Source organism: Balaenoptera borealis, assembly GCF_965194805.1.
Source record: "Balaenoptera borealis genome assembly, chromosome: 13".
In the NCBI taxonomy this organism is placed as follows: domain Eukaryota; kingdom Metazoa; phylum Chordata; class Mammalia; order Artiodactyla; family Balaenopteridae; genus Balaenoptera; species Balaenoptera borealis.
Window position 1 is genome coordinate 13,859,510 of NC_138870.1, and position 19,005 is coordinate 13,878,514.

The following is a 19,005-nucleotide window of genomic DNA, read 5'->3' on the forward strand; positions in this document are numbered from 1 at the left end:
TTGCCCAAGTATTAGATTTAGGCTTTAAACCTACAGAAAGATCCATGGAGAATTATATCCTAACATATGTTCTATGCATTTATGCAAGAAAGTGAATAATATCAGATGATTACAAACACAGGTGGTGATTGTTTTTTCAACTGTCCCAAAGAGTGAAACTTGATCATTATAAAGGTGTCAGGAACACTATCCTGAATTGCTGTCTAAAGCCCCTGCCTAATTCATCTGCCTACTGTCTCAAATAGACATCAAGTCAAAGACTCCACTTAGCTCCGGGAAGAAATGTCTCAGAAGAATCTTGTCATGGATTTTTCAAGAATGACATAATGATCTTCTGTAGCATCCAACCCCAGAAGGGAAGTAACATGAAGGATTACTCTGCACAGATGCAGAGCGTCATCATTATGCAGAATTGAACGACACTGAATGACAGGTAGCTTTAGCCAAAAGGCGACTCTGTTCTATTCACCACTGTGGTCCTCCTGCTTAGCTCCCAGGACTTGGCACCCAGAAAGCATTCAATAAATATTGGTTGTACGAGTGGATGAGAATGCTGTGATCCTAGGAATGCATTGTCAGTCTTCACTTGAAGGTCAGTATGCAAAGAAAATTCTTTAAAGGCCAAATTCTCAGACATCTTTGGAACTTTAAGGCAAAACTCTTCTTCTTCTTTTTTTTTTTATAGTAATCTTTTATTTATTTATTTTTATATTTATTTTTGGCTGTGTTGGGTCTTCGTTTCTGTGCGAGGGCTTTCTCTAGTTGCAGCGAGCGGGGGCCACTCCTCATCGCGGTGCGCGGGCCTCTCACTATCGCGGCCTCTCTTGTTGCGGAGCACAGGCTCCAGACGCGCAGGCTCAGTAATTGTGGCTCACGGGCCTAGTTGCTCCGCGGCATGTGGGATCTTCCCAGACCAGGGCTCGAACCCGTGTCCCCTGCATTGGCAGGCAGATTCTCAACCACTGCGCCACCAGGGAAGCCCAAAACTCTTCTGAACATAAGGCCAAAAGGCACTGAAGGGGCCAGATGAAGTGCCAGCTTGTAGAGACAAAGTATGCATGATCCACGGGTTGACTGAAGAGGAGTGAGATGATTGCTCTCTGTAGTGGATTGTGGTGCTCCGTCCCTATCCTCCTTAGGACGGAGGCACTCCTGTCCTTGCGCCTGGGGATACTGGTGACTAACAGCTCTTACCTGAGGGACTCTCAGGGAATTACCCTCAAAGGAAGACAGAGCTACTTAGCCTAAGGTCACACCGCTTCCCCAGGAGCAGCCCACATCCAATGAGTGGTTAACGGCGGGGGTGGTAGGGGTGCTGGTGTCCGTGGTGGGAGTGAAGTCCCATGTGCCCCTTACCTCAAGGTGAGACAAGTCTGAATAGCTAGCCCAGCTCCAGAGCTTTCTGTGGGATTGTCTGTGGTCTGTATTTTGCCTGCATCACAACTCCAGTCTTTTCTCTGCCCCATTCTTCTCCTTCACTCCCTCACAGATGGTGGTCCCTGTGGGCACTCTCTGTAAACCTCATGCATGCAGCTCTCGGTTTCAGGGTCATCCTGCTGTGGAGACTGACCTGAGACATTCTATGTCACTTAACTGTTTCTAGATAGACAAGAGTGCACTCTTTTAAGAGCTAAAACGTTCCAAGGAGCATTAGACCGAGGGCCTTGGTTCCAGCTCAGTGCTAGGCACCTGTGTGTTCCAAAATACTAAAAATGGGAACCAGAGAATCAAGGAGGCCTGGCTTGGCTTGCGTGGGTCAGAACAAGTGTCTTTGTCCTGTCACATAGAGGAGGTCACATCCTCACACCTGCAGCATGCATCTGCTGGCTGCTCCGTGTCCGTGCCTCTCAGCCCCAAAACGTACCTTGCTTGGGTTTTGACTGATTATTTCAGTTGTTCCTAAGGTTATTCCCCTTTTGTTCCTGTTGTTCCCAGCACTTAGAGTTAATTTTTTCATCCTTTTGAGAGCTCTAATCCTGAAGGATAGTCAACTTCCCCTTCCAACCCAGGAAGAGAACAAAACTCTTCGATTTCATATCTTCCCTAGAGTCAGTTCCCAAGATTCAAGCCAAATCTATGTATTTCTTGAGACTTTCTCAGAACATCTTAATTTTGAGTCTGTTTTCCACCACTTGGCTGTTTATTATGATGTTAGGACATTTAAAGATGTTTTCAGTTTAATTTTAAGTATAGCTAATATTTATTTAGCACTTATTATTTGGTTGACATTTCTATTGTAAAATATAACATGGATACAGAAAATCACACAGAAAAGCAAAGAGTAATGAACTGTGGGTATGTTTGTAACCCCTCCTCAGGTTTAGAAATAGAACTTTACTGGGCTGCTACTCCAGCAGCCCCTGTGTGTACCCCACCCCAATCTCAACTCTCCTCCTTCTCTCCAAAGTAACCGCTACCCAGATTCTATAATAATCACTTCTTTGCACTTCTTTAGAGTTTTATCAAAAAGTGTGCATCCCCAGACACTGTACTTTTGTCTTGCCTGCTTTTAAAAGTTTAAATTTCTTTGAATCTGCAATCTCCCCCTCCATCCCTTTCTTTTCCTCACACAATATCTGTTGAAAAACTTGGGGCATTTGATCTGCAGCTTCCCATAGTCTGGATTTTTCACTTTAACATTTTCTTCTCTCTTCTGTATTCCCTACAAATAGGCAGCTGGATCCACACTTGACCAGACTTGTGTTTGATCCCTTCTGCAAGTGAAGGGATTTCAATCGCCATTCTGTCCATTCAGATATCTTTATTGAAGCTCAAATTGTCCTGTATTTGGCTAGTGGGGGACCTCTTCAAGTTGGCTTCTGAGTCTTCTTTACATGACTCTTTGGTAAGTTCTTTGCTATTGGGTGTGTCAAGATTTTTCAGGCGTATCTTGTACGTTTCTGGCCCCAGATATGGAAATAGCTACTTCTCTAAGAAGCCTTGGACATTTTTTTAGGGAAAATGATATTTCAAAACCACAGTCTCTTTGCTTGGGATGATCATTGTTTCAAGGCTTCTTCAGTGGACACGTTACTTTATGAGTTCATACTAATAGTTCGAATTTAAATTCAGGAAGACAAAGCTTTTTATTTAACTTCTTCTGTATAGCATCTCTATTTCCTTTCTTTTTTAAAAAAATATTTATTTATTTAATTTGTTTATTTTCCTTTTTTTTTTGGCTGCATCTGGTCTTAGTTGCAGCACACGGGATCTTTGTTGAGGCATGCAGGATCTTTTTCGTTATGGCGCACAGTCTGCTCGGGCTTTAGTTGAGGTGTGCGGGTTTTCTCTCCTCTAGTTGTGGCGCGTGGGCTCCAGAGCACGTGGGCTTTGTAGTTTGTGGCACGCGGGCTCTCTCGTTGAGGCGTCAGAGCTCAATAGTTGTGGCATGCGGGCTTATTTGCCCTGTGGCATGTGGGATCTTAGTTCCCAGACCAGGGATTGAACCTGCGTCACCTACATTGGAAGATGGATTCTTTACCACTGAGCTCTGTAGTTTGTGGCATGCGGGCCCTCTCGTTGAGGCGTGAGAGCTCAATAGTTGTGGCACGCGGGCTTATTTGCCCCGTGGCATGTGGGATCTTAGTTCCCAGACCAGGAATTGAACCTGCGTCACCTACATTGGAAGATGGATTCTTTACCACTGGACCACCAGGGGAGTGCCTCCATTTCCTTTCTTCCATACCAAAATCCTAGTTCTCAAGGACACAGGGAATGATAGAATCAGAATATTGCATCATTACTCATCATCATTACTCAATTCCAATAGTATATACACAAATGATACTAATACTACCACTGGCAATATGATCATTGAAAATAACTACAAATATTGTTGCATGTACTTTCCCCATCTCCCATTAATTTTTGTAGCTGTACTATATCTATATTGCCTAAGCATATAGCCATTAATACTCTACTTTCCCCTTTTAATGCTCATTTGCTCATAGTTCTATAATAACTATATGTTTTATATATTTAGTTCTCACCATCAGTCCTTGTGTCTATGTCTCTAGTGATTTTGGTTCTCTGAAGCTCATTTCTAGTATAGTCCTCAGGCAAGGCTCATGGGAATAATATTCCTTGAGTTTTTACATGTTGATAACCGTTTGTGTATGCTCATTATGTCTGAAAGTCAGTTTTGCTAAATAAAAATTCTTTTCTTTATATTTCCTTTAGACACTTCTTTCCTTGAGTATGTTAATTAGGTCACTCTATTTTTTTTTTCCTGTCATAAAGCATTGCTGTCGTAAAGTCTTACGGTAACTTAATTTTTTCCCTTATAAATCACTTGCCCTTCTCCCCTAGATGCTCAAATAATTAATTTTCTTTAAAATCCAGTGACTTTATTAGAATATGCCTTGGTGTTGGTCATTCTGAGTTGATATTCTCAGATGTGTGGTATGTTCTTTCAATATATAGTTTCAATTTTCTTTTTTAATTTCAGGAAAGTTTTCTTAAATTATTGTTTTTAGCATTTGTTCTCTTTCTTGCTTTGGTTTATTTCCTCAGAGATTCTTATATTATGTAATTTGAATCTTCTTTGCCTATATTCCTTTGCTACTTTCTCTTTAATCCTTATCTCTTTATTTCTTTTTGATTTTTAAAACCTTCCTTCTTTTCACCTCCTATTTTCTTAAGGTGTATTTTGTGCTTATTTGCTTTTGTGTTCCTTCCAGTTTAATCTTTGTTCCAGAAATGTCTTTTCATTTATTTATAATTCTTTCCTATGCTCTGTCACCTCATTTCTGAGTTTTTCTAATTCTGACTATACTGTTCTTTTACATCTTGTATCATTTTCTTAATGTCTTTTAGTTTATTTGAAATAGGTTACAGTTTTGATCTATTCTTGTCTTTCTGATATGCTTTTATTATCTATAGTGATGTTATTCTGCTTTCTATTCTCTTTTATCATATAATAACTTTGCATAGGACTTGACTTCGATGCTTTTCTGCAGCTCATTTTCATGTGAAATCAGTTTTCTGACATTTTAGAGGCCTGATTCAGGCTAGCTTTTCTAACTTCAGAGAATCCCCTCTTCTGCTGTTTTCCAGGACTTCTTGGTTCCGTTCTCCACCGCCACTTTTATCTGGATCTTTTCTTTCCTTTGTCTCAATTGGGCCAATTCTGTTCAATTTTGATTACATTCCAGAAGTTTCTCCTTAGTGCTGGGCCCTTTCCTGAAAGGGACCCCTGTCCTAGAAGAAAGCTCATAAGTGCTAAACTCTTCTAGTCCCAGTTTCTACCGAGAGCCCCCTTGCACTTGCCCATTACTGGATTGCATAAAGCCCTCCTGGTTTCAGTGGCTGTTCCCAAGTGGGTCCATGGTGCTTTGTCTTTGCTTCTCTCTGCTTTCTGCTGCCTAGATGCAGGTGCCACTCTGGTCCTGTGACTGGTGATTTGTCCTCCCTGGCTGATATTTTGAGGTTTCTAAAGAAATCTAGTCATCTAGTTTCACAGTAAATGTTGACCATGGATTTTTGGTTTATACCTAATTGTCTTATCTATTTTAATAGAGCGATTCAGAAAGAAAAAGAAAATTATGCCATGTCCACTGCTTCAATCTTCTCTGGAGCACTAAGTGTTTGCCAGGCACTCTACATGTATTGTCCCATTCAACTTTCAGGACATCCCAGTGGGATAGGAATAATTATTATTCTTATTTTACATACAAGGAAACTCAGGCTCAAGAGGTCAAACTGCTTCCTAAGGTCACCAGCCAGTAAGTGGTAGCTTTGGGATTTGAACCTATGTCTGTTTGACTCCTATGTTGGCTAAACTTTGTATCAAAAATGTTATAAGATCATGCCTTTAACATTTAAAATGTGCATTCCCATAGAATGTTTTCCTAACCAAAATATTGTAATTTACGATTAACAAAATATTAGAAAGTATTCAGCTTTAAACATAAGAATTTGGATGATTTTTTTTCTTTTCTCTTCTTTTGTGCATATCCCCAAATTTCCCTAATGAGGAGATATTAAATTTAAATTGGAAAACCCAATACACCTTATTTAAAAAATTAAAATGAGCATGGTTGAAAGGTTCTTTGGCTAGTCCCAAAAGTCTGTTTAACTTATTATATACATGAAATACAGTACAAATATGTGTATGCATGTGTGTATATGTATACATGTAATACACATATACAAATTTGATTAAATCAGCAAAACATGCATCTGCAATATTAAGTTAGAGCACAATTGTTAGGCGGATAATGGTTAAAGATGTAGGATCTGTGTTCAGACAAACCTGAGTTTGAATCCTAGATCTTTATCTTATTTGGGTTAACTGGGACAAATTTTTCAGGTCATTCATTCAAGCTTCAGTCTCCTTATCTGTAAAATGGAGATAATTTCATAGGGTTGTCCTGAACATAAAATGACATAATGTGTGTGAAGCAAAGCACCTGAGACAGTGCCCAGCAAGAATAAGCACTCACTAAATATGAAAGGTTGTTAAATACAACCAGGACAGTAGAGAAACTAGGCTTAGTTAGGGGAAGTAGATGGAGAATTATAGCCACTCTGAAAATAATTTCTGCATAATGTCAAGCCTTTAGAAACAGGTGGGTTTTTTGTTTGTTTGTTTGTTTGTTTTAGAGGGGAGGGTTTTTTAAATTTATCAAAGATCAGTGAGTGCCTTTAAAATTGTTTCACAGCTGGAAGAAACAATAGTTATAGTAAGTAGCCTTAGAGGAGGTGGTCCAGTGTGGAAATGACAGCTCACACATCACATAAAAAGCATGTATAGGTCAGATACTTGTTGTAACTTGGAAATTGATCTCCTGTAGTATTCTGGGGCCAGATTGAAAACTGCCCTGCTGGGCCAGTACATACTTGACAGAAAACTTTGTCAGACCTCCCCAGGATGTATTTGGAAGGCCATTTGTAACCCTGATAATTGTAAACAAATTGTACTGAGGTGGTAGCTTGAACTGTACACTGGTGACAATTGTTAGAATATTCAACTGCAATGAGCTTAATTGGTTATAAAAGAGTGGTTCCTCTTGGACGATGTAATACACACCGTCCTTCCTGCACTGAGTTTGCTATTTTGTGACATTTGCTGTAGAGATAATAGAAGCATTTAATTTTATTGAGCAAAAACGTATGAGTTGAAATATGTAAACCGTGATGCCTCCCTCTGTAATTTCCAACTGTAACATCATTTGTTCGGTGATAAGATGCCAGTTAACATCCAGAAGCTGACCTAGAGGTCATTTTCTGTGCTCGGAACCTGGGGAAGATGGAGAAGAGGTGGGGATGGTGCTTGTACTGCCACGGCAGTCACCCGGTGCCTTAGGCAATGGCGTCAGTCGAGGTGCATTTTTGCCAATTAAAGATTTTGCATTAGTACAGGTCCAGCTGCTCCTCGTCATCCCCTCTCCCTGGAAGCAGCTGGGAAATTTGAGTAGCGGTGACAGTAAGCCGGGGTGAGAACAGCTGCACCATTGGCCCCAGTGCATCCTACGAAGGGAAACCATGATGTGAAAGAACGTCTTAGCTAATGTTTGGTGTAGGAAACCTCCGGCTACAAAGGTTAATTGCAGTCTATACACAACAGATGATTTTCAGCTCCAAGAATTGAGAATGGATTCTTCTCAGGTTCCCGGTTTCTATAAAAGGCGCATTTCTCCTGAGCAACTGGTAGTTTTTATTTTCTGATAGGCATTATGTGATTTTGAAACAAATAATGCTTTTCTCTTTGTTTAGGTCACTAGGCTGTCACATTTGTGGCATCTCTACAAACCCTACAAGATCTAAGCCCTAAAGACATGAGCTCTCATGTAGTCAGTTTTCTGGAGAACAGGACTACACCTCTGGATATTTCTCTCTTCATTTTCCCTTCATCTAGCATTTATTCCCCAGAATATATATATATATATATATATATATATATATATACATAAATTTCTTTAAGTCATTTCAAATCCTTTTTGAATCATGTTCAATTCGATCTGCACCTAGAATTTTTCAGGCCGGGGCAAGAATACAGGAGGACTACATTTCTTCTCATTGTTTGATCAGTAATGAAGTCTTCACTTAGTAAAGAAGATGAATGGTCTGTTGCATTTATTGTCTTCTGAAAAAAAAAACTTTCTTACTCATTTAATTCTTATGATCAGTAATTGCATCTTTATCAAATGAGGAATTTGCAAGGTCCTGTCCCTGAATTCTATGTGTGGGTGTAATATAGTTGTAAAAAATTCTGTCTTGACCTAGCATTGAGGCTTTGGCTAGAGGCTGGTCAGTTCCTCTTCTTGAGAAGCTAAGTCCACACCCCCAATCACCTGCTTTATCTGGGCCACATATACCCGTTCTCATTGCCCCAGGGCCAGGTACCAGGCAACCAGGGACAGTCCCTCTCCTCCAGAGCCCACTGGATTTATTCAAATTAGCCGATCCTCAACATGCTTGTCGGGCTGCATCCTTTCCTTCCCATAGAAATTACAGTGGAGGCACTTGCCCCCCACCCCCCTTTCTGCCTCGTGATTGACCTATGCTTCCGCTGCTGTGTTCTCCTCAGGGAACTGGGACCACTCTTTCCGGCTTCTCTCTCTCCATCTGCATCTGGCCTCACCACATCTCACCCAAGATAATGTGGTTCAAACAGGGGGTGATGCTAGACAGATGTCTCCTCACTTTCAGTGCTCCTAGTTTTTAAAAATTTAAGCAGTCCACCTTTTAAAGATTTTCCATTTATGCTCTTAGGCGCTTTGTTTGGTTTTATTTTCTGAGATTTGCTCTGGTGTTTTCTATTTCTCTCATAATCAATTCATTAGAAAAATTAAAAATGTCATCCATGCAAAGTATATTTCAGTATATTTTTTTTATCAAAAGATGTAAGCTAAGGTGAATGTAAAACCAAAAATTAAAATTTCTTTTCATATAGGTTTTATATTCTCCTAAAATATCCAAAATAGTCTGTTAAACATTCAAGGTAGTCTATTGAAAAGTAAAATACAGAATATAGTGAATAAATATCAAAGTTTTAAATGTAGTTTAAGAGAGATGACATTTTAAATTAAATTTTAAAACATTTAATTCAATCGTATTAAATGTTTTTATAAAGACAGAACAATGCACAATTCTAGAGTTCAATAGCCAACAGGTTACCAAGGTAGTGAAACCATGTCATGTTTCACAGGTAATGTCAAGCCTAGTGCTTCTCATGTGGGGAGATCTGGCAATTTCTGGAGATATTTTTGGTTCTCACAAGTGTTGCTGGGGAGAGAAACTATTAGCATCTAGTGGAGAGAAGCTTGAGGTGCTGCTAAGTAGGTTCCAACGCACAGAAAAGCACCGGCAACAGGAGGAACCACAGCAACAAAAGCAAAGAATTATCCTATCCCAGCTGTAAATAGTTCCGAGGTTGAGAAATCTGAGTGTGTGTATGTGTGTGTGTGTGTGTGTGTGTATATATTTGTATTTATATATCGAAATTATACACACACAAATGTAAGAGTAATGTGAACATTTAAGATTCTAGAATGTTTCTCAGCTACCAGGTGCAGTGGTTGCACATATTGTACTAATTTGTGAATACCTCTGGAACCATGAATTGGAACACAAAAGCAAAAAACAAAAAAACAAAAAAACCCCCAAAAACAGCATTACTGGGAAACAATACTTTGTTATTCAATAATCTGTTGCATTCACGTTCCCTCAGAGGAAAGATTTGACAGGTTAATTAATTCGACTCGTCTCTTAAGTACTTTTGCCACTGGAATCTCCTCCGTGCTCTAAAGCAGTATCCATTCATCAGCAGTGGCACAACCCACAAACTTTTACAGTAATTGAATGAAGTCACCTTCTGTGCAGAAGTTGCGGGCAGGAGATGCAGAGTGTTTCTCTGGGGTCTTAACAGCGTTGGTCATGAGGGTGAACGATTAAAATGCAAGCTGTCCCGTGCCAGCGCCATACCCCGAGAGACAGAAGCTCCCATGCAGTCCGTAATAAATGTGCGTGCGTTTGTGTGTGTATGTGTGGGTATGTGCATGCTTGTGTAGGAACGCAGTGTGCTATGGGGATCCTCTAAAGCCCTGACCCAGTACTGTAGCCCCTTGTGCTCAGATCTGAGTACTGACATAAATACTTTTAAAAAATGTGTGAAATTTGAGGCCTTGGATTTTCAGCTTGAAGCCAGAAGGTGTTTAGGTGGGAACCAAGTCAGAAATAAGTTGGAGCACGAGGTACTATTAGAAGAATTCGCTTACATTAATACTTGAATGTTGTAATAAAGGACAAGCATTTCTGTATGTCTGATAGCCTCCTGGGTAAAGGGTAGCATAGCACAGGTGTAGCTGAATCCCAGGTGAAGCTGTTTGTGCCTAGAGCAAGATTAGAGGTGAAACAGCTGAATGTGGGTGAGGCCTGGGGGCACAAGGACCCTGATCTTGAGGCTGCCTTTGCTTGATTCTACCCAGGGGATAGCAAAGGCAAGAAAACTTAGGTTTAAATACTTTCACTTTCCAGGATCTTATTTCCCTTCCCCACTCCAATTTCCCTGGTTCATTTTCTCTTAATTGGTCCTGATTGGAAGTCATCATAAATCAGAATAATTTCTCTTTCATGCTCTTCAAATTTTAACTCACCAAAAAAAGTCTTTAGATGGAAATGTCCATAAAAAATGAATGTCAGTGGTTTCATCTTTAACAGGGAGAAAATGAAACTCAGACATTTTGGAGTCACAGTCAGACTATCTGAGTATGATTGTGAATTGATTTATACAGGGCCTTTAAGAAACTTCATGTCCTTTTTGGAATATACTAAGTAGGAATCACTCTTTCGCAGATCCAGAAATTATAGCCACCCGTGAAGTTAAATGCTATATCTGTCTTAGCCTAGGTCTGTACCAGGCTGATAATTTACTTCGAGACTCAAAAAGGCGATTTGACTCTACTATCGAGTTCTCAAAATGACTTATTCAATACTGAGTATTTAGATAAAGACTAAAGATTTCTTTTTTTTCCCCTTTCCTTCCTTCCTTCCTCCCTCCCTCCCTCTCTTCCTTTCTCCTCCTCCTTCCCTTCTTTCCTTCCATTTTTTTAAATCCACATGCTCTGGGGTGACAGCCTGGTGACAGCCCGCTATCACACAGGAGCTGTGTGGGAAATACTAATTTATATATGGATAGAGATTACACATGTTCCCTTAGCTCTGAAGTTGTAAATGGAACGACCTGCTTTCTAGTAATTTCTAGTCCTTATTTGAGTAATTTAAAATCGAGTATGTTAAAGACCTTTATACATCAGTGTTTATGAGTTTGTTCGACACCAACTACCAAATCTAGATTGTTGAGATAGAAGAAGGGTAGGGTATGGATAAGTTCCTTCATTTCATTTGAATAGCCACTGGATTCATTTGATCTCTCCTGTTAACTTCTTCAGGTAGTAGAGTCTGGGCATAAGCATCATAAGGAACTTGAGAAGACATTTCAGTGAAACAAACCCAAGTACCCAACATAATTCTTAGGGTAGTTTATTTTTTGGAGCAATTTTTAAATTTTTAAAAATTCACTGTATTAATGCTGTAGAGATAAACTGAGAAGGTCAACCAGAAAGGCCTAGAAAAGATGACTGTCATGAGAGTAGAACTTTCATGTTGGAATCATGTTTCACTCTTTATGGTGCAATAGAGACCCTTCCAAACAAAGCTCCTTTCGTGCTGTCGTCTCAGTGAAGGCAAATAGGAAGGCTACCTTACATTATTTTTTATTTTATGGCCATTTGACCTTGAAGAAGCCCTGAGCTTCACTTTGTCTATTTGTAAAATGGGGGCAACTGCTTTCCTTGTTTTGCAGAGTTGTGAAGCCCAAGAGTGGTAATTATCAGTTATAACCCTGGTCAAACACCAAAGCTTTATATTGATGTAAGGCAGTAGTATTGTGACAGACATCAGTGGTTTTAAAGAATAACAAAGAAAGGATAGTTCTTATTTCATGGAAAGCAGAGGGTGCAGGATAGACTCCCAGGATTAGGCAGGTGAAGTGCTAAGGGGCATTGTAAGAGGAGAGGTAAAAATGTGAAATATAAGTTTTTCCCACTTCATATTTTGCTCAGGCTTTGTTTGGCATTTAGTCATTCTTCTCACCTGATGTAAGGCCATTCCATCTACTGAAGGAAAAACAGATTTTAGGGACTTCAGATTTGGGGAGTGGCATCTACATGAGATACAGAAATATTTTCTCCTGCAAGATGCATAAAAGGCTGCCTGGCCAAGAAACTATGTTCCTCCCCTTAGCCTTCCAACACTTCTTTAGAAGACTTTGAAGTCTTCTAAGTATTCATGTCTTGAATAGGACTTCTCATCTTACTGAGCTAAAGTAATTTGGCTTCGGCCTATTTCCTGCCTGGTAGTCGTGTACAGCAAGGTAGTAATAGAAACAGATGGAAAGGGAAGGAAGAGGAGGGAACAGAGAAGGAAGGGGGGAGAGAAAGGACCAGAACATTTACTGAGTATCTGCTCTGTGTCAAACACTGCATCAGACATTTTATAGTTTAGAAAGTTAAACCATATAGTCTGGTACTTTCTTTGCCTACTCCAGTGACTATTGGGCATTTGAGATTCATTTATTATTTTCAGATTAAGTGGTAATAACTTAAAAATTTACTTTCTATCTCTCTGAGCCAAGTGGTATCTTTGGACGGTGTCTTAGTCAGTTTGGGCTGGTATAACGAAAATACCACAGACTGGGTGGCTAAAACAACATTTCTTCCTCTCAGTTCTGGTGGCTGGAAAGTTCAAGATTGAGGCATAGGCAGATTTGGTATCTATGTGGTATCTGATGAGAGCCTACTTCCTGGGTCAGAAATGACCATTGTTTTTCTATGTCCTCAAATGAGGGTAAGGGGTAAGAAAGCTCTCTGGGCTCTCTTCTATAAGATCACCTCCCAAAGGCCCCACCTCCTAATACTGTCACATTGAGGGCTAGGATTTTAACATATGAGTTTGGCAGGGGGTCACAAACATTCAGTTCGTAACAGACGGGGAAAAAGAAATTCTCCCTGCCATGCTATTCTCTTCAACCAGCGTTTGGTCCTCTTCAGGGTAACTCAGCAGCTGAGTACCATAGGCACTGACAGAATGCTAAAGTCCTGATAAAGCTACTCACCAGCTCTTGAGAATTTTTCTGTGTCTCCTCTTTAGGAGCAGCAAGTTTAGTGATAAGAGATAGATGAATAAAGCCTAGAGACCAATTAACAGGCTAGATATGTCTTATCAAATCAGGCTGTGACATTCAAACCAAAGCTTTCCTTGTGTGCCTGCCTAGAAGGTGTTTGGTGGAGAAGACAGATGCTTACAAATGAGCACCTGCTTTTTAGATGAACAGAGTGGGATAACAGACGGGATTTTTTTTTTTTTTTTTTTAAAGAGTCCTAGCTTTGGGCTAAAGGGGTTTGAAGTCTTCAGTGAAACTTTATTTTTTTTTTTCACATTTTAGGTAGGCTCTCACTTGGCTCTACTGGCCTGCTGAAATTCATAGACCAAGCAGAAAAATAAGAGAAAGAAAGAGAGGGATCAAGCCAAATTTGGCAGTCCAAAGGATTTTTTTTTCAATCAGCATGGTGGGATGCTTTTGCATGGTGATCCACACAGTCTGCTATTGAAAGTGTTTAATAAGACCAACTCTCTGGTTAAAAAGTCCCAAATCTCCCTTTCTTGTATGAGGATGAAGAGCTTCTGTTAAAGCAATAGAATTCTGGGACCAGGGTTACTTTGACTTTCCATCGGTCCTTTACTTTAAAAGACCTCTCTCCTCCAGTGAACTAAGATCAAGAATGCAAGAGATGGCATGGGTTTAGGAAGGGGTGGGTTGGGAGAGGGGATGAAAAAGGAATTCTCTTTGGACACATCAAAATTGTACAGCTCCACATGGAGATACCTAATAGATGGGTTTAGAAATAGTTCTGGAACTCAGAAAAGAGGTATGAAGAGAGAGACTTGGCTCATTAGGCCTAGATGGTTGTTGACGCCATGAAAGTAAATGAGATTTTCTGGAACCAGTGATGCATAAAGTAAGAAATGGAATCTAGGGTAGGACTATGGAGGGAACGCCAACTTCTTGTGGTGTCGATGGCAAAAGAAAACCAGTACAAGAAAACTACCACTAAACACACGATACCCAACTGAAATGGAAATGGAAAACTTCTGCTTGTCTAAGTCATGATGATAACATTTTAGCCCTCTTCATAACTTATACTCTGAGATGGATGGTCCAATTAGTGGTGGTTGGTAGTGAAACAGGGAATCTGTCAGAGTTCAAGGTTGCGGAGAGATTTGTGTGTGAGAGGGTCAGGGGACCAGAGTATGGGAGAGTGAGAGAGGGAGAGACAAATACGCTTAAAAGGAGGAAAAAGGAGAAGTATATGTGTATGTATGTGTATGTGCGTGTTGTCAACTACAAATTGGCCCTTGCCATTGGCACTTACCATCTACCTCTACAAGGATTTAGTTATGTGCTGCTACAGCTGCTGATTTTCAACACCCCGTGAAAGGAGTTCAGGGTGGAGAGCTGAAATGAGGCACTCTGTGCTCTGGGAGAAACTGGCAGAGCAGGTCTTCAGATAGATATTTTCAGGTGCCAATTTTATGAGCCCAATTCTTGTATCTCCTCATATCTAGAAAAATACTAAAAGCCTTCATGGTGATGACTGTTCCTTGTGACTAACAGAAACCTTCTGCAAAAAAATATGTGCTCGATTGCATGTACTCCCCCTTCACCAAAATCACATATATACTGACCTTCCCCCCTACCTCTTTGGAGCAGTTTCTCAGAGCTATCTGAAATGCTGTCTCCTGGGCTGCAGTCCTCATTTTGCCCCAAATAAAACTTAACTTGCAACTCTCACATTGTGCTTTTTTCTTTTTGAGTCGACAGTATGTATGCAGAGTTCGAGCTGCAGAATATTCAGCGAGTACCCCTTTATGTTTATCAGTCTTTTATAAAACTAACTAATAAGTTGAACAGAAATATACTCCAGAAATAACTGATTATATACTTGATTCTTTGGTCGTGTGCATCGTCTACCTAGTAAAAGCATTGCTGTGAGGTTTAAAATTCTGTCTCCAATGTTCATCTCTGCAACAACATGCATTTGAAATTTCAGAAATTCAAAATCTGAGGGTGCCTTTCCTTCCTTGGGTTCATTTATTAATTTTCAATTTTTTCATCAGACACTTATTGACTTTGATCTTTGTCCAACGTTTACTTAAACATATACAGGATCAGGGAAAATGATTTTTTCTTTTTGCAGGGCAACAGGGGCACAGAGCAAAGCAGTACCTGGGCCTGGAGGTGAGAGCCGTGGGGATGCCTCTTGTGGACCCAGCAGATTTCTCCGCAGATAGGCCCCCCTAGAAGGTCATCTCTAGAGCCAAAGTTCAGATCTTCAGGCAACTGTATACAGTTGGCCCTCTGGATCCTTGGGTTCCATATCCACGGGTTCATCCAACCATAGAGCCAAAATATTTGAAAGAAAAATTCCAGAAAATTCCCCAAAACAAAACTTGAATTCACTGTAAGCTGGCAACAATTTACATAGCATTTATATTGTATTAGGTATTATAAGTAAGCTAGAGATCATTTAAAGTTTACTGGAGGATGTGCACAAGTTATGTGCAAATACTACACCATTTTATACAAGGACCTTGAGCATCCTTGGATTTTGGTATTCCCCAGGGGTCCTGGAACCAATCGCCGTGGAAACTGAGGGATGACTATAGTCTGAACCAAAGCTGCCCAGAGAAGCTTTAGTCCCAACACATCAAAAGCAAAGTATCTAAAACTTGACTCTTCATCTTCCCTCCTTTGCTGCAACTTCTCCTCCTGTGTTTACTTTTGTTGTGACAGTGTTACCATCCCCTCAGTAAGTGATTTCCTAAACACTTTCTAAATTGTGACACATTAATGGGTTGTGAAATTAATTTAATGGGTTGTGACCAGTATTTATTTATTTATTTATTTATATACTGTAGGAACAGTAAAACGTGTGTTTTTTTAAAATTGAAGTATAGCTGATTTACAGTGATTCAGGTGTACAACAAAGTGATTCAGTTATATATATATGTGTATATATATTCTTTGTCAAATTCTTCTCCACTATAGGTTGTTACAAGATACTGAATATAGTTCTCTGTGCTATATAGTAGGCCCTTGTTGTTTATTTTATATATAATAGTGTGTATCTGCTAATCCCAAATTTCCAATTTATCCCCTCCCCTCTTTTCCCCTTTGGTAACCATAAGCTTGTTTTCAGTGTCTGTGACTCTATGTCTGTTTTGTAAATAAGTTCATCTGTATCATTTTTTTTTAGATTCCGCATATGAGTGATATCATATGATATTTGTCCTTCTCTGTCTGACTTACTCCACTTAGTATGATAATCTCTAGGTCCATCCATGTTGCTGCAAATGGCATTATTTCATTCTTTTTATGGCTAATATTCCATTGTATGCATTTTATATATATATATATATATATATATATATATATATATATAAATACACACACACACATATATATATCACATCTTCTTTATCTATTCATCTGTGACCAGCATTTAACAACAGAAACAGAATTGAAAATATCAGAGTGCCTTACATATAGTAAGGCTCAGTATTGTTTTGTGAAACTTTAGTCTCAGTTATTCATAAGTGTGAATGCAAGTGTGGTGTGTGGATGTGTGTACACAGTGTCACAATGTAAAATGCTTCCTAACATGGATCACAGTCAAAATGCTGAAAGCTGCTGCTCTTGCTCATCCAGCTGAGAAAACCGGGGGTTGTATTAACTTTCTCCTTGTGATTAGATATATTTCCTTTCCATCCCTCCACGACTGTCTTCCTTCAGGTCTCCATTGTTTTAGAGAGACTTATTGCAGTAATCTAACTGGTCTCCATCTCCAGTGGTGCCTTTCTCACACTCTCTTTCACGTACCTGCTGGAGTCATCCTTCTGACATCCGCAATCTGGCCACAGCCCACCTCTCTAGCCCCATCTCCTTCTCTTCCTCATACAACTCTTACATCAAGTCATACTGCAAGAATCCCAGTGCCCTGAATACTCTTACTTGACTTGTGCCTAAGCTCACGTGGTTCTCTGCCAGGAAGGCCTTTGCATTTTTCTTATCTCTTATTGCTGTGCATTTAACTTTTACTCTTCCTGAGGGTCTTAGCTTAAGGTCACTGCTTCTGAGAAACACTTCCTAGCCCCTCAGTCTGGTTTCCCTGCTCTTCTTTGTGCTCCAAAAATATTTTGTACCTCTCCTCAAATGTATTGTCATGTGTCTGAATTTCAGTCCACTACCTAGGAAATCAAAATGTATAAGGAGGCTACAGTTCAATTTATATATTAAGACCCTGTTTTCTCCCAAGGTGATTGATACTTAATGTCAGTCCATTGGAGATTTAGCCTTCTTTTTCTGGAATAGAGACTGAGTTTTAGGGCCCTTGCATTGTGCTCAAGCTTGGACAGAGGGGAGGGTCTGGAGAGGCAGAACATGTGATCTTTGTTATGGACTGAATGTGTCTTCCCTCAGATTCATGTGTTGAAGCCCTAACCCCCAGTGTGATGGGATTTAAGGATTGGGCCTTTGGGAGGTAATTAGGGTTATATGAGGTCATGAAGGTGGGGCCACCATGATGGGATTAGTGCCCTTATAAGAAGAGCAAAAGAGTGCCCTCTCCCTCTGCCATGTGAGGACACAGCAAGAAGACAGCCATCTACAAGCCAGAAAGCTGGCCTTCACCAGAAACCAAGTCTGCTGGCACCTTGACTGTGGACTCCCGGACTCCAGAACTTTAAGAATCAAATGTCTGTTGTTTATAAGAAAAAAAAAAAAAAAAAACAGCATCTTCTAAATATCCGTCACCTCATGTGTGGATTGAATTCTGTCCCCCAAGAGATATGTTAAAGTTCTACTCCCTAGTACTTGTGAATGTCACCTTATTTGGAAATTGGATCTTTGCAGATGTAATCAAGTTAAAATGAGGTCATACTTGATTAAGATAGGCCCTAAGTCCAATGACTGATGTCCTCATAAGGAGAGAGAGATTTGAAGAAACAGAGGAGGCATAGGAAGAAGGCCAAGTGAAGATGGAGGCAGAGATTGGAGTGACGTATCTACAAGCCAATGGATACTAAGGAATGCCAGCACCACAGCAAGCTGAGAGCATGGAGCAGACCCTTCCCTAGAGCCTTCAGAGGAAGCACAGCCCTGCTGACCCATTGATTTTTTTTTTTTTTAAAGAATTTTTTGGCTTCCCTGGTGGCACAGTGGTTAAGAATCCACCTGCCAATGCAGGGGACATGGGTTCAAGCCCTGGTCCGGGAAGATCCCACATGCCACGGAGCAACTAAGCCCGTGCACCACAGCTACTGAGCCTGTACTCTAGAGCCCACGAGCCACAACTACTGAGTCTGTGTGCCACAACTACTGAGCCCGCGTGCCACAACTACTGAAGCCTGTGTGCCTAGAACCCGTGCTCCGCAACAAGAGAAACCACCGCAATGGGCAGCCCATGCACCGCAACTAAGAGCAGCCCCCGCTCGCCGCAACTAGCAAAAGCCCACGCGCAGAAACGAAGACCCAACGCAGCCAACAATAAATAAGTAAAATAAATAAATTTATATATATATATAAAGAAAGCAGATGCCTGCAACATTGCTAAAAAAAAAAGATTTTTAAAATGTGGACCATGGGCTTCCCTGGTGGCACAGTGGTTAAGAATCTGCCTGCCAATGCAAGACACATGGGTTCCAGCCCTGGCCCAGGAAGATCCCACATGCCACAGAGCAACTAAGCCTGTGAGCCACAACTACTGAGCCTGAGCTCTAGAGCCTGCAAGCCACAACTACTGAGCCCATGTGCCACAACTACTGAAGCCTGCATGCCTAGACCCCATGCTCCGCAACAAGAGAAGCCACCGCAATAAGAAGCCCGTGCACAGCAACAAAGAGTAGCCCCCACTTGCTGCAACTAGAGAAAGCCTGCACACAGCA

The 19,005-nt window shown here is 40.5% G+C and overlaps 1 protein-coding gene across 2 annotated transcripts in view; it reads left to right on the forward strand.

The window, feature by feature from the left end:
* Window positions 1-19,005, forward strand: part of LOC309609897 (uncharacterized protein) — a 465,108-nt gene that overhangs the window by 48,158 nt on the left and 397,945 nt on the right. The window lies entirely within an intron of this gene.